The 20,795-nt window shown below is 38.1% G+C and overlaps 1 non-coding gene across 1 annotated transcript; it reads left to right on the forward strand.

Moving 5' to 3' along the window:
• Positions 1-12,661: 12,661 nt before the first annotated feature.
• LOC121993751 lies at positions 12,662-12,767 on the forward strand. The gene has a single exon (XR_006115395.1). It is a non-coding gene; the product is annotated as a small nucleolar RNA R71 (small nucleolar RNA).
• Positions 12,768-20,795: the final 8,028 nt, after the last annotated feature.

Raw genomic sequence — 20,795 nt, forward strand, 5'->3', positions numbered from 1 at the left:
TGCCATATATCTGATTCTCATCCCCTCAACATGCCTATCAAAAGCTTTCGCCGGAAGGGCCTTACTGAAAGGATCTGCCAGGTTATCTGCTGATGTAATCTTGGCGACTACAACCTCTCCTCGTTTTACGATGTCTCGTATCAGGTGATACTTGCACTCAATGTGCTTACTTGCCTTATGGGCTCATGGTTCCTTCGCGTTTGCTACTGCACCACTGTTGTCACAATAAATTATGATAACTTTGGGCAAACCAGAAATCATATCTAAGTCCATCAAGAAGTTTCTGAGCCATACAGCTTCTTTGGCTGCCTCAGAGGCTGCCACATACTCAGCTTCCATGGTGGAGTCTGAAACACATTTCTGCTTAACACTCCTCCATGCTATGACTCTACCTCCCAAAGTAAACACATACCCCGAGGTTGATTTACTGCTGTCCCTATCTGATTGTAAGTCCGAATCCGTGTAACCCACAGGGAGCAAATCATCTGCCTAGTAAACCAGTATATAATCTCTAGTCATTTTCAGGTACTTTAATATATGCTTTACGACAGCCCAATGTCCTGGTCCTATGTTACTTTGATATCTGCTAACCATGTCCATGGCAAAACAGATATCCGGTCTCGTATATAGCATCACATACATTAGGCTTCCTACAATCGAAGCATAAGGAACTGTCTTCATCTCCTCTATCTTCTTTGATGTTTTAGGACACATCTCTTTAGATAAAGGTACTCCATGCCGAAAGCATAGATGCTTTTCGGACTCCACCATGGAAGCTGAGTATGTGACAGCCTCTGAGACAGCCATAGAAGCTGTATGACTCAGAGACTTCATGATGGACTTAGATGTGATTCCTTCTTTGCCCAAAATTATTACAGTGTATTGTAATAATAAGTGGTGCAGTAGCAAACTTGAAGGAACCACGAGCCCATAAGACAAGTAAACACATAGAGCGCAAGTACCACCTAATACGAGACATCGTATAACGAGGAGAAGTTGTTGTCACCTAGATTGCATCAGATGATAACAGGAAGATCCTTTCACTAAGGCCCTTAAGGCAAGAGCTTTTGATGAACATGATGAAGGGATGAGAATCAGATGTATGATAACATTTATGGCAGCATAGTCATTTAGTATAAGTGGGAGATTGTTAAAGTGTACACTAAAAACCTAGCTTTTTGTAAACATTTATTTTGAAATAAAGAATCACATTGTTCAAATGTCTACATTTATATACTAAGTGTAGTTGTTCAATTAATTTATATTATAGATAACATGGTGTGTGGTGTCACACACAGAAGATCATGTTATCAGTTCCTTATAAATTATAAACTGTAGCTCACGACTAAGATGGATAGAAACAAACCATTGGAATAGTCATAATGTAATGTAATATTAGTTTATCTTGACTATAAAATTACACTAGTACACTCTGAGTGTATTGAGCAGGATCATTTAAGGAAAGTTCTTTTTATACTGACTGCATAAAAAAATAAGACCTTTGTTATTATGGAAGTGTGTGCTCTTACTCATAATATAATAACAAGTGCATATACTCAATATTCATTTTTTTAATTTATCAAAGGGTGCGATTTAGTTCGATAAATCAATAGGCCCGATAAGTTGGGAAATGATATTACTTATATGGAGTGTTGTTGATTATAGAATGAAACTGTGTCCTAGTAATCTAGGTTAATAATGTCCCCAAGAGGAGCTCATAAGGATTGTCATGTAAACCCTGCAGGTGGACTTAGTTCGACATGACGATAAGGTTGAGTGGTACTACTCTTGGAGCTAGATATTAATTAAGTGAGTTGTCAATAACTCATTTAATTAGTGGACATTCGATATCTTAAACACAGTGAGATTAACACACTCATGATAAGAAGGAGCTCATATAGTAATATGAGATTGGTACGGTAGTTCAATAATAACTCTTTAGTGGTATGAGTTATTATTGATGAACTCGAATTGGATGTTCAGGGCGAGCACGGGAAGCTCAAGTTCATCGGGAGACCAAAACTAATTCCTCCTCTCGGTCCCTGTCGTAGCCTCTTATTTATAAAGTCTTATACCCACTTTTTTACCCATCCTTAGGTGGTTGGCCAAGCCAAGCTTGGAGCCCAAGCAAGGGTCGGCCAAGATAAGCCTTGGATGGACCAAGTGGTGGTCGACCCTAGCTTGGAGCCCAAGATTAGGTGGCCGACCACATAAAAAATAATAAAAGGAGTTTATTTTAAAATCTTTCCTTATGTGGAAGCCATGGTTTTAAAAGAGAGTTTAAAATTTAAATCTTTCCTTTTATAGCTTTTTACAAAAGATTAAGAGAAAGATTTGATATCTTTTCTTATTTGTAATTAAAAGGAATATTTTAATTTTTGATAAAACTTTCCTTTTTGTAACCATCCTCATGGTTTTAAAAGAAAGTTTTAAAATTTAAATCTTTCCTTTTATAGCTTTCTACAAAGGATTAAGAGAAAGGTTTGATATCTTTCCTTATTTGTAGATTGAAAGGAAGATTTTAATTTTGGAGAAAATTTTCCTTATTGTAATCATTCACATGTTTTAATAGAGAGATTTTAATTTATAAAAGTTTCCTATTATAATCAACCATGAAGGGAATTTTTAAAGAGAAATTTTTATTTTAAAAATTTTCGGAAACAAAGTAGGAAGTTTTAATTTTGTGTTTAAAATTTTCCTTGTTTGGAGGATTTGAGGTGGTCGGCCAATAGAAACAAGAAAAGGAAATTTTAATTAAATTTTCCTTCCATTGACAAGGAAATTAAGGAAGTTTTAATTAAAACTTTCCTTATTTGCCAAGATCAAGGAATATAAAAGAGAGGGTAGAGGTGCCTCACCTCACAACAATATATCTTCTATTATTTCTCTCTTCCTTGGTGGTGGTCGGCCCTCTCTTCCTCTTCCTCTCATATTCTTCTTCCTTGTGTGGTCGGCAACATCTTCATCTCAAGGAGCTTGGTGGTGGCCAGATCTTGTTAGAGGAAGAAGGAGAGATAGGAGGCTTTGTTTCTTAGCATCCCTTGGAGCTTGGTTGGTGGCCGAAAGTTCATCTCTTGAAGATTGTTGTTGGCCGAAACTTGCTTGGAGAAGAAGGAAGCTTGGGTGGATTCTCATCTCGGTAGATCGTCGCCCACACGACGTCCAAGATAAGAAGAGGAATACGACAGAAGATCGTGAGGTTTATAAGCTACAAAATGTGTAACTAGCTATTAGTTTCCGCATCATAACTAGTTTATTCTTTTGTTTAGATCTTGAAATACCAAACATAAGAGGCTAGTGATTCTAGGTTTCAGATTTATGATTCGATTTGTGTTTCTTTTGTTTTTCAATCTTATGATTCGATTGTTCTTATTGGTTAAACCTAGGGTTACTATAAGGAGATTAAATATTGAATTTCGTTGAAAGGCTTTGTCTAGGAAGTGGTGGATGCTCCCATAACCAAGAAGACCTAGTGCCTCGCCATGTTCAACCTGGAAGCCGATATCTGAAATAAATATTTAATCAAATTTGTAACATAGGTGGATTTGGATTAATAATGTTAAGGATCGTTTGTGATTCAAGTCTAAACCTCTAAGAACAGATAAATTAAATTTGGAATCAATAATGTTAAATTCTGTTTGTGATTCCTAATTTAATTTCTAAAGAACACAATTGGTTGTTAGTAAAGATTCAGGACTTGAACAAAATTTTTGTACAGGGGATCTAGTACGATATTCCGAGTAGCAACCAACAATCCCTACCATTAGCCATAGACTCCCAGCATCACCATCTTGCAGTAGTGAAGCTATTGTTTGATCAGGCTCATGCGTACCGAACGATGCATCTTCTCTTGGTTGCTGCACAACATCCCCAAAGTCGCATAACCGTTTGTTCCAGCCTCCTTTCTTCCCACCCGATGTCATCGTTGAATGTCACTATCTCACTACTATCTATGCAGACACTTGATCAGCCCACCACCACTGCCACACTTAGGACGTCGCACCCCACCATCGTTGTCGCTACTACCACATGGTCGCAATGACTGCCGAAAATCCAAAGCGGATCGACCAGGCCATTGTTGGCCACTTGTGTGATTCACAACTATGGAGTATTTGCAGGGATTTTGCTTCAAAATGGGACTTGCAACTAAGAGATGTTGGGCTTCTGGTCTGCCTTCCACATGTACTTTCCAATTTATCCTAGTGGCTAGTGGGAAATTTTCGTAGGGTCGGGCTGATCACCCAAGGCTTGATGTTACCCAGCCTAGTTAATCATTTTCTTTATAGGGTTTCTAACTAAAGTCTGACACAACTCGTAAAGATTGTACTAGAGAGTTTACCCTAGTTCTAACGCCATTAAAGAAAGAAGCAACTCTAGAAAGTATGATTAAAGGATTACCTTAGAGTTCCCCTGGTCATATAATTGCTAGAGTTGTCTAATATATTTTCTAATGGTATATCAATATAATTAAGTATAAAAGGTAACCTACAGAGTTCAGTTAAAGGGATACCCTTTGTTATAGGACTCCCCGGTTAAACAATCGCTAGATTACTCAAGTCACTTTCAAATATTAATTTTAGAAAAATTCTATAACCTCTAATTAGATATTCCTTTGTAGACAAATGGTCTCCTTGCAAGAGGATTATTTTAGAAAGTTTGCTTAAAAGGACACCCTGCGTCACAGGGTCCCACGGTCATATAATTTAGCGCTTCTCCTCTACAAGGTGACCAATCTATCACAATCCATATGCATACACCACAGACACATTTCATCAAATATGTATAAGGTACAATACACAACAACAAGTAATAAACATATTATTGGACAAGAAAATAAGTAAATACATAGTTCATACACCAACATCACATCAAAACTACTACATCCTAATAATAGGAGGTACTCCATTGCGAAGGAATAACAAACCAAAGACATAAAATAAAGCATTCTTACAACTAAAATCTGAGAATAGAGGGAGATGCTTAGCGTTGCATTGTCGATGTCTTCAGAGTGTTTTCTTGCTCTGGAGGAGGATGGATCATTGACGGTGAGGGGAAAACTCATCCCCAAATGAAGGGGCAAAGCCCCAAACCAAGGATGTGACCTAAGGGGAGAAAATCTCCTTATATAGAGGTGGGGCACGACCTCCTCATGTTCTCTGCCACACGGCTGTGCCAGGGGCATGGCCATGGCGTGCATGCCATGGCCCAGGGTGGCACAGTCATGCCTGAAGGCATGACTAGGCCATGGCATTCACTGGAAAATGAGGCACGGTCATGCCTTTTGGCATGACCAAGTCGTGTCTCTTGCTAAGAAGAGGGACACGATTGTGCCTTTTGGCACTGCTGGGTCATGTCTTTTGGCATGGCTGGACCGTATCTTTTGGCACGGTCATGCCCCTCTTCTTAGAAAGAGGCACTACTTGGGCGTGCCAAAAGACAGGACCATGCCTCATTCTTCCAGCGAATGCCATGGCCTAGTCATGCCTTCAAGCATGACTGTGCCACCCTAGGCCATGGGCTACACGCCATGGCCATACCCCTGGCACAGGCGTGTGGTAGAGAACATGAGGAGGTGATGCACCGCCTTGGCCATGGCATGCACGCCATGGCCCAGGGTGGCACAGTCATGCCTGAAGGCATGACTAGGTAATGGCATTCGCTGGAAGAATGAGGCACGGTTGTGCCTCTTGGCACGACCAAGCCATGTCTCTTGCTAAGAAGAGCGGCACGACTATGCCTTTTGGCATGGTTGGGTCGTGTCTTTTGACACAACTGGGCTGTGTCCTTTGGCACAGCTGGGTCGTGTCTTTTGGCACAGTTGGGCCATGTCTTTTGATTATATGGGAGGCATGGCTAGGCTATGGGTTTTGTTGAGGATGCGGAATGACCATGCCTTATGGAACGAGCTGCCCATATCTTGCTCTAGAGACCATGCGACATCATTCCTTAGAGGCACGACCTACCCGTGGTTCTTTCTGGTGGGATGCACATGGTCGTGTCTTTTGACATGACCCTAGTTGTTGATCTTAACAAGCTTATTTGATGTGTGACTTTGCTCCATTTTTGCTCTAATTTGTGTTCTAATAAAAGAAACAAGCAAAGAGCATATCTTCAAACAAAAGGAATGGAAATAAAATATTATAATAAAGTAGGGTGCAATAAATATAGATTGTACTCATGAAATACAAGTAGATGCGTATAAAACAATGCCTAGAAACATATATAATGTATGCATATCGCACCCCCATACTTAAATCTTTTCTTTTCCTCAAGCAAAAACTACAATCTAGACTCCTGTGGTTTAAATAGTGCATCGTAATCTCTAGAAAATTTGTCTAATTCTATCAAATGATTACATTAATGAGAAAGATACAAAAGTTGTTTGAGTATGATCTAAGAAATAATTCTCTATCATCAATAAAATGGTGGCCTAAAATTTTCAAGTCTCAATCTCTAGGCCTAGTTAAGTCATCATATAGTTGTGTTCCTTATGCTCCCAATGATAGGCACTTACCTGCCACATGTATGGTTCATCCCTCTTATGCTACACAAGGTCTCAAATGACTACTCAGAATCAAGAGAAACATAATATTTATTTCTCTAGTAATCTAACTCGGTCTCAAAAGGGTAAATTATTAGTTTTCATCATGATAATTGTTATATATCCCTTATTCAAGTGTTTTTTTTGGTGCTTTAAAGGTGAAGCATTAACACAAATGCAAATATATAAATGCAAATGCAAGAATTTTAATTTTTCCAAGTGAGTTGTTATTATAGGATTGTTATGCACGTGAGAGGGGGTGAATCATGTGCTTTTAAAAAATTTATCTTTTTCAGTTTTAAAAATGAGTACGCAACGGAAAAACTAAGTAAAATAGAAACTTAAAAAGTATAGTACGCAAGGATTTACTTAGTTCGGATCCTTCGGCGACTCTAACTCTAAGACCAAAGTCCCGCAGACCTATCAATGGGTAATCCACTAATGACCTTTTTCAGAACAACCAAAGGATGGGATCGAGTACAATAAAAAGGATAAGATAAGTGTAACAATCTACACTCTCCTTTATGAAATAATTAAGTATATAAAGAAACTTCGTTACCAAACACTTGTAGATTTAATTGATTGAGCTCGGTGTTGGATGGCTTCTCAGCAGCAGTCGAGCATAGAAGCGTCATAGTAGAGTAGTTGTATGAAATTGGAGTGGTTGGATCATCGAACATGTTGGTTGCTACACGGAATATCGTACTGGTTCCCCTGTATAAAAATTTTGTACAAGTCCTGAACCATTCCTAACAACCTATTGTGTTCATTAGAAATTAAATTTGGAATTGCAAACAAAAGTTAACATTATTCATTCCAAATTCAACTTATATGTTCTTAGAGGTTTAGACTTGGATCGCAAACGATGCTTAACATTACTAATCCAAATTCACCCATGTTACAAATTCAATTAAATATTTATTTCAGAGATTGGCTTTTAGGTTAAACATGGCGAGGCACTAAGCCTTCCAGGGTATGAGATCATCCACCACTTCCTAGACAAAACCTTTCAATGAGATTCAATATTTAATCTCCTTATAGTAACCCTAGGTTTAACCATCAAGAACAATCGAATCACAAGATCGAAAAACATAAGAAACACAAAATCGAATCATAAATTCAAAACCTAGAATCGCTAGCCTCTTGTGTTTGGTATTTCAAGATCTAAACAAAAGGATGAACTAGTTATGATGCGGAAACTAATAACTAGTTATACCTTTTGTAGTTTATAGACCTCATGATCTTCTGTCGTATTCCTCTTCTTATCTCGGACGTCGTGTGAGCGACGATCTACCGAGACGAGAATCCACCCAAGCTTCCTTCTTCTCCAGGCAAGTTTCGGCCACCAACAATCTTTAAGAGATGAAGAACATCCGGCCACCAACCAAGCTCCAAGGGATGCTAAGAAACAAAGTCTCCTATCTCCCATTCTTCCTCTAACAATATCCGGCCACCAACCAAGCTCCTTGAGATGAAGATGTATTGACTCTCCGCAAGTGTACGGAAATGTCGTAAGTAATAATAAAAGATATCGTATCCACAGGGACTGGAATAACCACTAAAGATTTATCAATACGAATTAGCTAAACAACTAATCAATTGATTTTCAAAAGCTAAATGCAACTATGCAAAGTAAAACATAGAAATGAAAGAATAACAAACAAGAATAAGGGATTTGATAAAAAGGGATGTTCTAGGAGTTTTGGTTTCTTTGTAAGGTTCTTCAATTTAAATGATCTACCAAATTTTATTCCTCAATTGACAATCATTTATAGAAGGTTGTCGGTTCTCTCTTGCAATAGACAACCGGCCTAGAACTGAAATCTATACCTAAACGTGATCAATTAGGAATGAATCTATGTTGTCCTTAAACGAGCTTGCCTGTCACGTGCGTCCCTCGGATAATCAACATAGAATTCATCACTCCTCAACCGCATCAAGATATAATATACAAACACATACAATCTATCCTACCCCCTTGAATAACCCTATTTCACCCTCAAGATTACCCCTTCAACGTCCTTACACGAGCATGTTCTTGTCACGAACGCCCCTCAAAAAATCGAATGAGAAGTAATCCATTCAAGATCCACAAGATATTCAAACATTCAATCAAGCATGACAATTAAGCCCTAATCACAACAATCCACACAAGAAAGAATAGATACAAACAGGGAAAAATCATAGAAATAGGAAATTGGCAAATCCATAAGAGTTTTACATCAAATTATCCTTACAATTACTCCCTCCATCCTAGAACATAGAAATCTACTCCATGAAACGAAGAAAGAAATCCGAAGAGAAGAATATTACAAGCATTATTAATCCCAAATCCAAGAAAAGGAAGAAAGAAAGCTTATCTATGATGAAGAACCATCTCCGGATCCAATCCACAATCTTGTAGTCGAAGCGTTGAAGATCCGCCCTTTGAATCGCCAGAAAAACCCTCCAAGATGGTGGAGGAACACCCAAATCTTGATTTACCCCAAAAGGGAGAAAGATCCCCTTTGAATTCATGAAGGGGGCCTTATATAGAGGAGGGGTTTGGGCGCCACACGACCCCGAGGCACGGCCGTGTGAGGTTCACACGGCCAAGGCCACTCCCTTCTCTGCCTACCTTATACGGCCGTGTGTGATACACAGCCGTGGCACACACTGCTTCTGCTTCCCTTGCACGGCCATGTAGATCTACACGGCCTACACTGCCTCTGCCTCTGGAAATCTCGCACGATCGTGTGGTGCACACGACCAAGGTCTTCTTGGTCTCTGGAAACCTTGCACGCCCGTGTAGATCTACACGGCTAGGGCCTTCTTGATCTCTGGAAACCTTGCATGGTCGTGTGGTGTACACGGCCTGACTCCTTTTGGCTTCAAATCTTGGCACAGCCGTGTGAGGTTCACACGGCTGAGGCCACTTCCTTTTCTGCTACAGCCACACGACCAAGGATCTCCACACGGCCTGGGCAACTCCCCATGGAAGGGCCGTGTGAGGTTCAGGTACATCTCCTTCCTCTCTAGCTTCGCTTGCAAATTTGGCCTCGAACATGAATCCTTCACCAATTTCGACCCCTGTATACAGAAAATGCACAAAAGCATATCTCTGAACAAAGAGAGCAAATATGCTAAAAGGAAAGCTAGAAGTACGAAAATGCATAGATAAAGCATGCGCAAAGTATGTGAATATGCGTCAAACACATGTTAAACAAAGGTATATAATCTACGCACATCATACCCCCAAACTTAAACATTTTCTTGTCCTCAAGCAAAATGCTGCAATCTAAATTCATATGTTTTACAATGCTCTCATATCTCTAATGCATTCTCCTAACTCTATCAAAAAAAATTTCATTAACAAGCATAATCATGGAAACAAGTTAAGTATGGCTCAAGCATAAGTCTCTTGTGCACAGTGTAAGGTAACTCAAAACTCTTCAAGTTTCAATTTACGTCCTAGTCAAGTCGTCATCAAATTTGAATTCCTAATGTTTCCGGTGATAGACTAGTAACCAGTGATAGGCACTTACTTGTCACACACTTGGTTCATATTTCTCAATCAACCCAAGGTCTCAAAGGCGCGCTCAATCTCAAGAGAAGCTAAGCAGTCATTTCCCTAGTAACCTAAATCGATCTCAAAGGGGTGACTTGTTAGATTCCACTCACGACAACTATTTTTTATATCCCTTATTCATTCATTTTTTTTATAAGTATTTGTATTGTGCAAAACTTATTTACAAATATACTTTTAGCACAAATGTTGGGATATTTTGATTTTTCTAAATGAGCTTACACGATTTGAGCCTCATCCAGTAACCAAAATGAAGTTTGAGAAATCACCATAGAAACCAAGTACTAAACAAACAAGATGAATCATGACTATTTCAATGATATCAACCATTCAAGCATTGAGTAGTGAAGTGAAGATAAAACACTTAAGGTTAAGCCAAGACTAAAACTCATTTTCATATGATACTTAGCTTATATCATGCTGCCCAAGATAGAGAAAAGAGGTACATTAATCATACTACTAGCATCATTCAAACATCATGAATCTAGATAATGAACATGCTAACATTTTAATTTGAAGACAAGAAAGCATATAAGTCAAGTTTTGATGTTCTCAAGATGTATGCCACAAGATATCAAAACAAAATGCAAGACATACGCAAAAACAAAAAAAATAAACAAAGCAATTCAAATGCATCTAATGCATCCCCCAGACTTAAACTTTTCATTGTCCCAATGAAAACTAAAAACAATGTGGAGGAGATTAAAAGTAAGAGAAGTTACCAAATGATGCATGCCAAATGCCCATGTCATTAACTTCTCCATCATATAGTTATACTCCTCTTAATCTTTGAGCCCTATAAAAGAAGATTGACAACAAAAATTAAGTAGAGGATACATGTTTATTATAAAGAATGAAATGAAAGTAGAAAGAACTAAAGACAAATGAAAACAAAGAAAATGAACTTGGGTTGCCTCCCAAGAAGCGCTTATTTAAGGTCATTAGCTCGACCACCTCATTAGATTTAGCGAAATCTCGCTCTTGGAGGGGTAAGATATTTCAACATCCTCCTACCAAGGGCTCTTATTATGGAGGGAGCTTTCAATATAGGAATTACAAAATAAAGTATTGCTCTCTCCATCTTCGTCTTCTTTGAAGTTCTTTCAGGTGGTCGAAGACGGTTTAGTGTGAGCTTCCAATTATTAGCCCAAGTGAAATCTACACATGCAAAGAAAATACAAATCTCCCATAAACATATTAGATAAGATAGAGCCATAACCATATTAAGATAAGAAGAATAAGAAATAAAAACTGAATCACATCCAACAAATTCAATAATAGGTACCTCTATAAAATTTTTCAAAAGATCACAAGAAGTACTTACCTTGCTTTGCTGAGAGATACCTGATATTTCTAAACATATGGATATGACTTCCTCTAAATCAAATGATGGTTCTGGCTCTGGCTCAGGTGTTGGCGATATCAAAGATGGTGATTCTTGAGACTTAACCATATCTACAAGAGTCCCTATACATTGGTCCACAACATGCTCAATCCTTGCAACTCTAACAACATCTAAGGATTGTGTGGACAAATGAGGTGATTCTTGAGATGCTGCTTCCACAACACATCTCCCTACACATTGTTCCATATCAACATCATTAACACAAACATCAAAAAACAAACCCACATCAATATCCTCAATAGGAGAATCAACTATAGGAGGATCAATAACTTCACTTGCAGTTTTAAATTGATCTACCACATCACATTCATCATCTGAAAATTTAATGTCACTACAACACCCTATAAAATTTAGAGGTAGATCTGAAAACTTATTTACCACTGCTTTATCTTCACAATCCTCATCTGAAGAGTCTTCATCTTTATACAAATTCAAAAATCTACACTCAACCTTACAAGTGTCACAGAATTTTTTTAAAGTCATAGTTCTCATTGACCCCCACTAACCTTTGTGGAAAAGGAACCCTTAGTGAAGGTCTTGGGAAAGGTACTTCTAATTTCCCATATTCCCTTTTAGCTTGCGGAGGAGATTCAACTTGTTTATCTAGTGTTGGTATGATCAATCATTGAGGGAAAGGTACTTGTGGCATTTGGGAACCTCCTGGAATAATGGAACAGAGTTCATGTGGTCTTCTATTGTTCTTCTCCTCAATTCTAAACATGTCCTTCTTCAGAAGTTCTTCATAATTTTTTCCAATTCTCAATCCATCATCACACTTTTCACTAGATCTTGTCTGCGAAGGAGGGAGATCTTCTTTAAACCAATTTGAAACAATACTTTCAATTTTTGCCCCTAAATGTTTGAACTCCCCGTTCTGTGACTTGTGATTTTCAAAACTCATAGACGGTTGAGTTACACTTTGTTTGGCAGACTCTATAACATTTATGGCTTGCACTTCTTGAATGTTTGAGGGAGATTTCATCCAACTTATGTTTGAACATTCATGGAGGTTCAATGTCACTTGATCAATTAACATATATGCTTCATCTACACTTTTGTCCATAAAAGAACCTCCAGCTGATGAATCTAATAAACTCTTGTCTGAGAAAGAAATTCCCCATAGAATATGTGCAAAATCAACTATTTTTCAAAACCATGATGAGGACACTGTCTTTGAAGACTCTTAAATCTATCTCATGCTTCAAATAATGATTCTTCATATGCCTGAGCAAAATTTGTTATACAATTCCTCATATACACTGTTCTGCTTGGAGGAAAAAAATGATTCAGAAATTGTTTCTCCAATTGCTCCCAACTTGTGATACTTTGAGGATGGAGAGAATATAACCAAGTCCTTGCTTTATCCTTGATACTGAAAGGAAATGCCATCAATCGAACTGCATCTGCTGACACTCCTTCACATTTCACCATATCACAAATCTCTAAAAATGTTTCAAGATGCAGATAAGGACTTTCTGATACTTCTCCTCCAAATTTGTGACCTTGTATCATAAAAATTAATTTTGGGTCTAGTTGAAAACTTTTTACTTCAATTTGAGGTTGCACAATGAGAGATAAAAATCTTGCAGAAAAGGGTGTAGAAAAATTTCTCATGAGTCTGCTTGACATGTTAGTGCTCATGGATATTCAAGAAAACAAAAATGAAGAATCAAAGATAAGAAATAAAATGCAATTTGAAAACCAAGAAAGAAAATGCAGAATTTAAATTGTAAGAAAGAAAGTGCATAATGAAAACAAGAAAGAAAAGACAAAAGGAAAAAGAAAAATGTCTAGAATAATTCATATGATAATCAACTAATGTGTTTATAAGTTCTTGTTATTCTTGAGGCCTTTACGACATTTGATCTTCACATACACAAGAACAAGATTGCAAGATATGTTTAATAAAGAAAAAGAAAAAAGAAACTAAATCAAAATAAAAACGGAGAAAAGTTAGACTAGAATGTTAGAAATAAAAAATGCAGAATTAGAATTTACAAGAAGTAGAAAGTTATACAAGAAAAAAATTATGAAAACAGAATTCTAAAGATTAGTTACAACTATGCTAATGAAAAGAAAAGAAAAGTTATGTTTAGTCTAACTCAATTGATAATCCCTAATGTTATAGCACAGTCCCCGACAACGGTGCCAAAAACATGTTGACTCTCCGCAAGTGTACGAAAATATCGTAAGTAATAATAAAAGATATCGTATTCACAGGGACTGAAATAACCACTAAAGATTTATCAACGCGAATTATCTAAACAACTAATCAATTGGTTTTCAAAAGCTGAATGCAACTAAGCAAAGTAAAACATAGAAATGAAAGAATAACAAATAAGAATAAGGGCTTTGATAAAAAGGGATGTTCTAGGAGTTTTGGTTTCTTTGTAAGGTTCTTCAATGTAAATGATCTACCGAATCTTATTTCTCAATTGACCATCATTTGTAGAAGGTTGCCAGTTCTCTCATGCAATAGACAACCGGCCTAGGACTGAAATCTATACCTAAATGTGATCAATTAGGAATGAATATATGTTGTCCTTACACGGGTTTGCCTGTCACATGCGTCCCTCGGATAATCAACATAGAATTCATCACTCCTCAACTGCATCAAGATATAATATACAAACACATACAATCTATCTTACCCCCTTGAATATCCCTATTTCACCCTCAAGATTACCCCTTAAACGTCCTTACACGGGCATGTTCCTGTCACGAACGTCCCTCAGAAAATCGAATGAGAAGCAATCTATTCAAGATCCACAAGATATTCAAACATTCAATCAAGCATGACAATTAAGCCCTAATCACAACAATCCACATAAGAAAGAATAGATACAAACAAGGCAAAATCATATAAATATGAAATTGGGAAATCCACAAGAGTTTTACATTAAATCATCCTTACAATTACTCCCTCTATCCTAGAACATAGAAATCTACTCCATGAAATGAAGAAAGAAATCCGAAGAGAAGAATATTACAAGCATTCTTAATCCCAAATCCAAGAAAAGGAATAAAGAAAGCTTATCTATGATGAAGAACCATCTCCGGATCTAATCCACGATCTTGGGGTCGGAGCGTTGAAGATCCGCCCTTTGAATCGTTGGAAAAACCCTCCAAGATGGTGGAGGAACGCCCAAATCTTGATTTTCCCCAAAAGGGAGAAAGATACCCTTTGAATTCATGAAGGGGGCCTTATATAGAGGATGAGTTTGGGCGCCACACGGCCCCGAGGCACGGCCGTGTGAGTTTCACACGACCAAGGTCACTCCCTTCTCTACCTATCTTACACGGCCGTGTGTGATACACGGCCGTGGCACACACTGCTTCTGCTTCCCTTGCACGACCATGTAGATCTACACGGCCTGCACTGCCTCTGCCTCTGGAAACCTCGCACGACCGTGTGGTGCACACAGCCAAGGTCTTCTTGGTCTCTGGAAACCTTGCACGCCCATGTAGATCTACACGGCTAGGGCCTTCTTGATCTCTAGAAACCTTGCATGGTCATGTGGTGTACACGGCCTGGCTCCTTTTGGATTCAAATCTTGGCACGGTCGTGTGAGGTTCACACGGCCGAGGCCACTTCTTTTTCTGCTGCAGCCACACGGCCAAGGATCTCCACACGGCCTAGGCAACCCCCCATGGAAGGGCCGTGTGAGGTTCAGGTACAGCGCCTTCCTCTCTAGCTTCGCTTGCAAATTTGGCCTCGAACATGAATCCTTCACCAATTTCGACCCCTGTATACAGAAAATGCACAAAAGCAGATCTCCGAACAAAGAGAGCAAATATGCTAAAAGGAAAGCTGGAAGTACAAAAATGCATAGATAAAGCATGCGCAAAGTATGTGAATATGCGTCAAAACATACTAAACAAAGGTATATAATCTACGCACATCAAGATGTCGCCGGCCACACAAGGAAGAAGAATAGGAGAAGGGATGAGGGCCGGCCACCACCAAGGAAGAGAAGAGAGGAATAATAGAAGATATGTTATAAGGTGAGGCACCTCTACCCTCTCTTTTATATTCATTGGTCTTGGCAAATAACGAAAGTTTTATAAATAAAACTTCCTTATATTCATTGCCAATTTTTAAGAAGAAAAATTTAATTAAAAGTTTCCTTATAAACCCTTAATGGCCGGCCACCACCATCTCCTCCAAACAAGGAAAGTTTTAAACATAAAATTAAAACTTCCTAATTTGTTTCTAGAAATTTTTAAAATAAAAATTTCTCTTTTAAAATTCCCTTCATGGTTGGTTATAAAATAAAAGTTTTATAAATTAAAACTCTCTTTTAAAACATGTGGATGATTACAAAAAGGAAAGTTTTATCAAAAATTAAAATCTTCCTTTAAACTACAAATAAGGAAAGATATCAAACATTTTCCTTAATCATTTGTAGAAAGGTATAAAAGGAAATATTTAATTTTAAAACTCTCTTTTAAAATCATGTATTCCTTAGGAAAGACTTAAATTTAAACTCCCCTTTTATTTTATTTTGGTCGGCCACCTAAGCTTGGGTTCAAGCTAGGGTCGGCCACAACTTGACCCATCATGCATTGGTTTGGCTGGCCCTAGCTTGGGCTCCAAGCTAGGCTTGGCCGGCCACCTTAAGGTTGGTAAGAAATTGGGTATAGGTGGGTATAGGTCTTTATAAATAAGAGGCTATGACAGGGACCAAGAGGAGGAATTGGTTTTGGTCTCTCGATGAACTTGAGCTTCCCGTGTTCGCCCCGAACACCCAACTTGAGTTCATCAATAATAACTCATACCACTAAAGAGTTATTATTGAACTACCACACCAATCTCATATTACTATATGGGCTCCTTCTTATCATGAGTGTGTTAATCTCCCTGTGTTTAAGATATCGAATGTCCACTAATTAAATGAGTTACTGACAACTCACTTAATTAATATCTAACTCTAAGAGTAGTACCACTCAACCTTATTGTCATGTCAGACTAAGTTCACCTGCAGGGTTTACATGACAATCTTTATGAGCTTCTCTTGGAGACATTATCAACCTAATTACTAGGACATAGTTTCATTCTATAATCAACAACACACCATATAAATAATATCATTTTCTAACTTATCCGGCCTATTGATTTATCGAACTAAATCGCACCCTTTGATAAATTAAAGAAATGAATATTGAGTATATGTGCTTGTTATTATATCATGATTAAGAGCACACACTTCCATAATAACAAAGTCTTGTTCTTTTATGCAGTCAGTATAAAAAGAACTTACCTTAAATGGTCCTGCTCAATACACTCAGAGTGTACTAGTGTAATTTTATAGTCAAGATAAACTAATACCAAATTACACTATGACTATTCCAATGACTTGTTTCTATCCATCTTAGTCGTAAGCTACTGTTTATAATTTATAAGGAACTGATAACATGATCTTCTATGTGTGACACCACTGTTAGTTAGAGCCCTAGAGTCAATCATTTGATGATTGTATTATGGACTTATTGTATCATATTCTTATATAAATAAAGGTATTTGATTTTTGGTTATTATGCTTACTTGTATTAGTGCCAAATAAACTAAGTATAATAACGTCTTTGAGTAGAAGGTTCTTACCTATATCAATTGGTTAGTTGAACCGATAGTGAGATGATATAGGGAACACTACTCTTAATCATTCCTAGTCGAGTATTAACATTCAGGGACAATGTTAATGCAATAAGACTAGCATGTATGTCAACTCGATGACTTGATCTCACAAGTCATGGATATAGAGATATCAAGTTGACACATGGGTATGCATTGGAGAATGTATACTAAATGACCCGCCATGAGAAAGTATCATGGATCATTATATGAGTGTCATATACTTTCTCATGTGGCTATTAGTATGACTACAAGTCCTTAGACCTGAAGTCACCATGGTTCCCTACATAAGGAGTTATGTATTTTGGTTTCGTCAAACGTCACCCGTAACTGGGTGGACTATAAAGGCGATTACTGGGTATGTAACGAATTATGCAAAGGGATGTGAGTGATGTAGATGGGATCTATCCCTCCTATATGACGGGAGAGACATCGATATTCTTGATAGAGTGAGACCACGAAGTGCATGGCCATGCCCAAATGGGTCAATATGAGATATTGAGCTCATTTGATTTAGTGAGTCAACTTGGAGTTCAAGATTTAGATTGATTAGAGGATGACACGGTCTATGCCTCACATTGATCAATCTAGATGTCTAGGATAGAAGGACATTGTTATATATTGTGAAGAGTCACAATTAGTAGTCACAAGGTGATGTTGGATCTCAACATTCTTGTAACATTGGGTAATAATGATGTGTTGCTAGATACCGCTCATTACTTATGCCCCTAAATGGGTTTAGGGGCATTGCCAACGTTACAAGAACCTATAGGGTCATACACTAAGGACAAGTAGATGGAGATTAGGTTCATATGATGAACCAAGAGGATTACATTCATTTGATGAATCAAATTGGATTAAGAGTAATCCAAATTGGGCTAATTGAGTTGGACTCAAGTTGATTCATGTGTTCAATGCGTCTAATTTAGATTATGACTCATTGAATCAATTTAATTAAATGAATTAGATTCATTATATTAAATTGGCTTGAATTAAATGGTTGGATTAGATCAACCATGAGAGAGATTAAGTCAAGTTTGACTTGACTTTAGAGGAAGATGAAGAGTCAAGTTTGACTTGACTTTATGCCACCTCATTGGTGAGTTGGCATTGAGTGGGCCAATGATGATGCTCCACATCATCATGGTTGCTTAAGTGGGATGCCACCTCATGGGAGTTACCAAGAGTTGTGACTCTTGGCATTCCATGGAGGTTACACATCCTCTTAATGTGGTCGGCCACATCAATTGGAGGAATAAGTTTCATTTTGTGAATTATTCTCATTCATTCCTTCATCTTCTTCCTTGCTCCATTTTCTTCTCTCCCTCTCCTCATCTTGCCGAACATAACTAAGGCGCTAGCACACTTTAGTTTGGTGATCTCCTTCTTGTGTTCGTGTGGATACTTCTAGAGGGTTGTCTACTTTGACAATCTTGAGATCCGGCACCATTGGACGAGCGGGATTCGCGTAGGGCGCGCATCAAGGGTATATTCTTTGTTTCCCTTTGTAGATCTACCGTAGATCGAGGTTTAGAAACTCGTACTCGTAAGTTTTCGAAAGTTTTTACTTCGCACGGATCGGTGGCTGGGGGTTTCGGGGTTTCTGCGACGCGAAAAGCGGTTTTCGCGGCCCGAAAAACCCAACAACCACACACCATGTTATCTGTAATATAAATTATTTGAACAACTACACTTAGCATATAAATGTAGACATTTGACCAATGTGATTCTTTATTTCAAAATAAATGTTTACAAAAAGCTAGGATTGTAGTATACACTCTAACAATCTCCTACTTATACTAAAAGACTATGTTGTCATAAAAACGCTGCCATACATCTGATTCCCATTCCTTCAACATGTCGATCGAAATCTTTCGCCGGAAGAGCCTTAGTGAAAGGATCTGCCAGGTTATCTACTGATGCAATCTTGGCGACAACAACTTCTCCTCGCTTTACGATGTCTCGTATCAGGTGGTATTTGCGCTCTATGTGTTTACTCACCTTATGAGCTCGTGGTTCTTTCGAGTTTGCTACAACACCGCTATTATCACAATAAATTGTGATGATTTTGGACAAACCAGGAATCACATCTAAGTCCATTAGGAAGTTCTTAAGCCATACAACTTCTTTGGCTGCCTCAAAGGCTACCACATACTCAGCTTCCATGGTTGAGTCTGAAACGCATTTCTACTTAACACTCCTCCATGCAATGACTCCACCTCCTAAAGTAAAAACATAGCTTGATGTAGACTTACTATTGTCCCTATCTGATTAGAAGTCAGAATCCGTGTATCCCACATGGAGCAAATCATCTAGTCCTTCTTAGGTACTTTAATATATGCTTTACAGCAGTCTAATGCCCTTGTCCAGGGTTACTTTGATATCTGCTAACCATGCCCACGGCAAAACAGATATCCGGTCTCGTACACAGCATAACGTACATTAGGCTTCCGACAGCCGAAGCATAAGGAACTACCTTCATGCCCTCTATCTCCTTTGATGTCTTTGGAGACATCTCTTTAGATAAAGATACTCCATGCCTAAAAGGTAGAAAACATTTCTTGGAGTCTTGCATGCTAAAACGAGCTAGGATTGCATCGATATATGAAGCTTGGGATAAGCACAACATTCTTTTCTTGCGATCCCTTATTACCTTGATCCTGAGAATATGTGCACATTCTCCCAAGTCCTTCATATCGAATTGCTTGGACAACCATACCCTTACTTCCGACAACACTTTGATATTATTTCCAACTAACAAAATGTCATCTACGTATAGTACAAGAAATACCACCACGTTTCCATCACACTTCTTGCATACACAAGACTCATCCGGACACTGAATAAATCTATACGACTGGATTACTTCATTAAATCGGATGTTCCAAGACCTTGAAACTTGCTTCAGTCCATAAATAGACCGATTGAGCTTACATACTAGATGTTCTTTGCCCTTTGCAATAAACCCCTCTGGTTGCTTCATATGGATGTTTTCTTCAAGACTTCCGTTAAGAAAAGCTGTCTTGACATCCATTTGACATACCTCATAATCCATATGAGCAACAATAGATAAGAGTATTCAGATAGACGTAAGCATAGCTACTGGCGAAAAGGTTTCCTCTTAATCGATTCCCTCTTTCTGAGTATACCCCTTCGCAACAAGTCTTGCTTTGAAGGTTTCCACCTTCCCGTCTATCCCTCTTTTCCTTTTGTAGATCCATTTACATCCAATAGCTTTTACACTATTTGATGTTTCTACTAGCTCCCAGACTTTGTTAGAATACATAGATTCTATTTCTGAATTCATTGCTATTTGCCAAGATGCTGCATCTTTATCTTGGAGTGCTTCGTCATATGTTCTGGGATCAGGTTCATGTTTACTTGGGACCAAGTCCGACGACTCTCCCAAAAACATGAATCTTTTAGGTTACCTAACAACCCTCCCACTACGATGAGGTACTGTTTGTTGTTGTGTATCATTTGTGATATGTGTTGCAGTTTCTTGTGATATTTCATCTTGCACTGTTGGTACTAAAGTAGGCATATCCTCTCTCATTTCTTCTAGAACAATTTCACTCATGAGCTTATGGTTTATTACATAATCTTCCTCTAAAAATCGAGCATTGGTGCTAACAATGATCTTTTGATTTTT

This window comes from Zingiber officinale, chromosome 1B, assembly GCF_018446385.1.
Source record: "Zingiber officinale cultivar Zhangliang chromosome 1B, Zo_v1.1, whole genome shotgun sequence".
Lineage (NCBI taxonomy): Eukaryota > Viridiplantae > Streptophyta > Magnoliopsida > Zingiberales > Zingiberaceae > Zingiber > Zingiber officinale.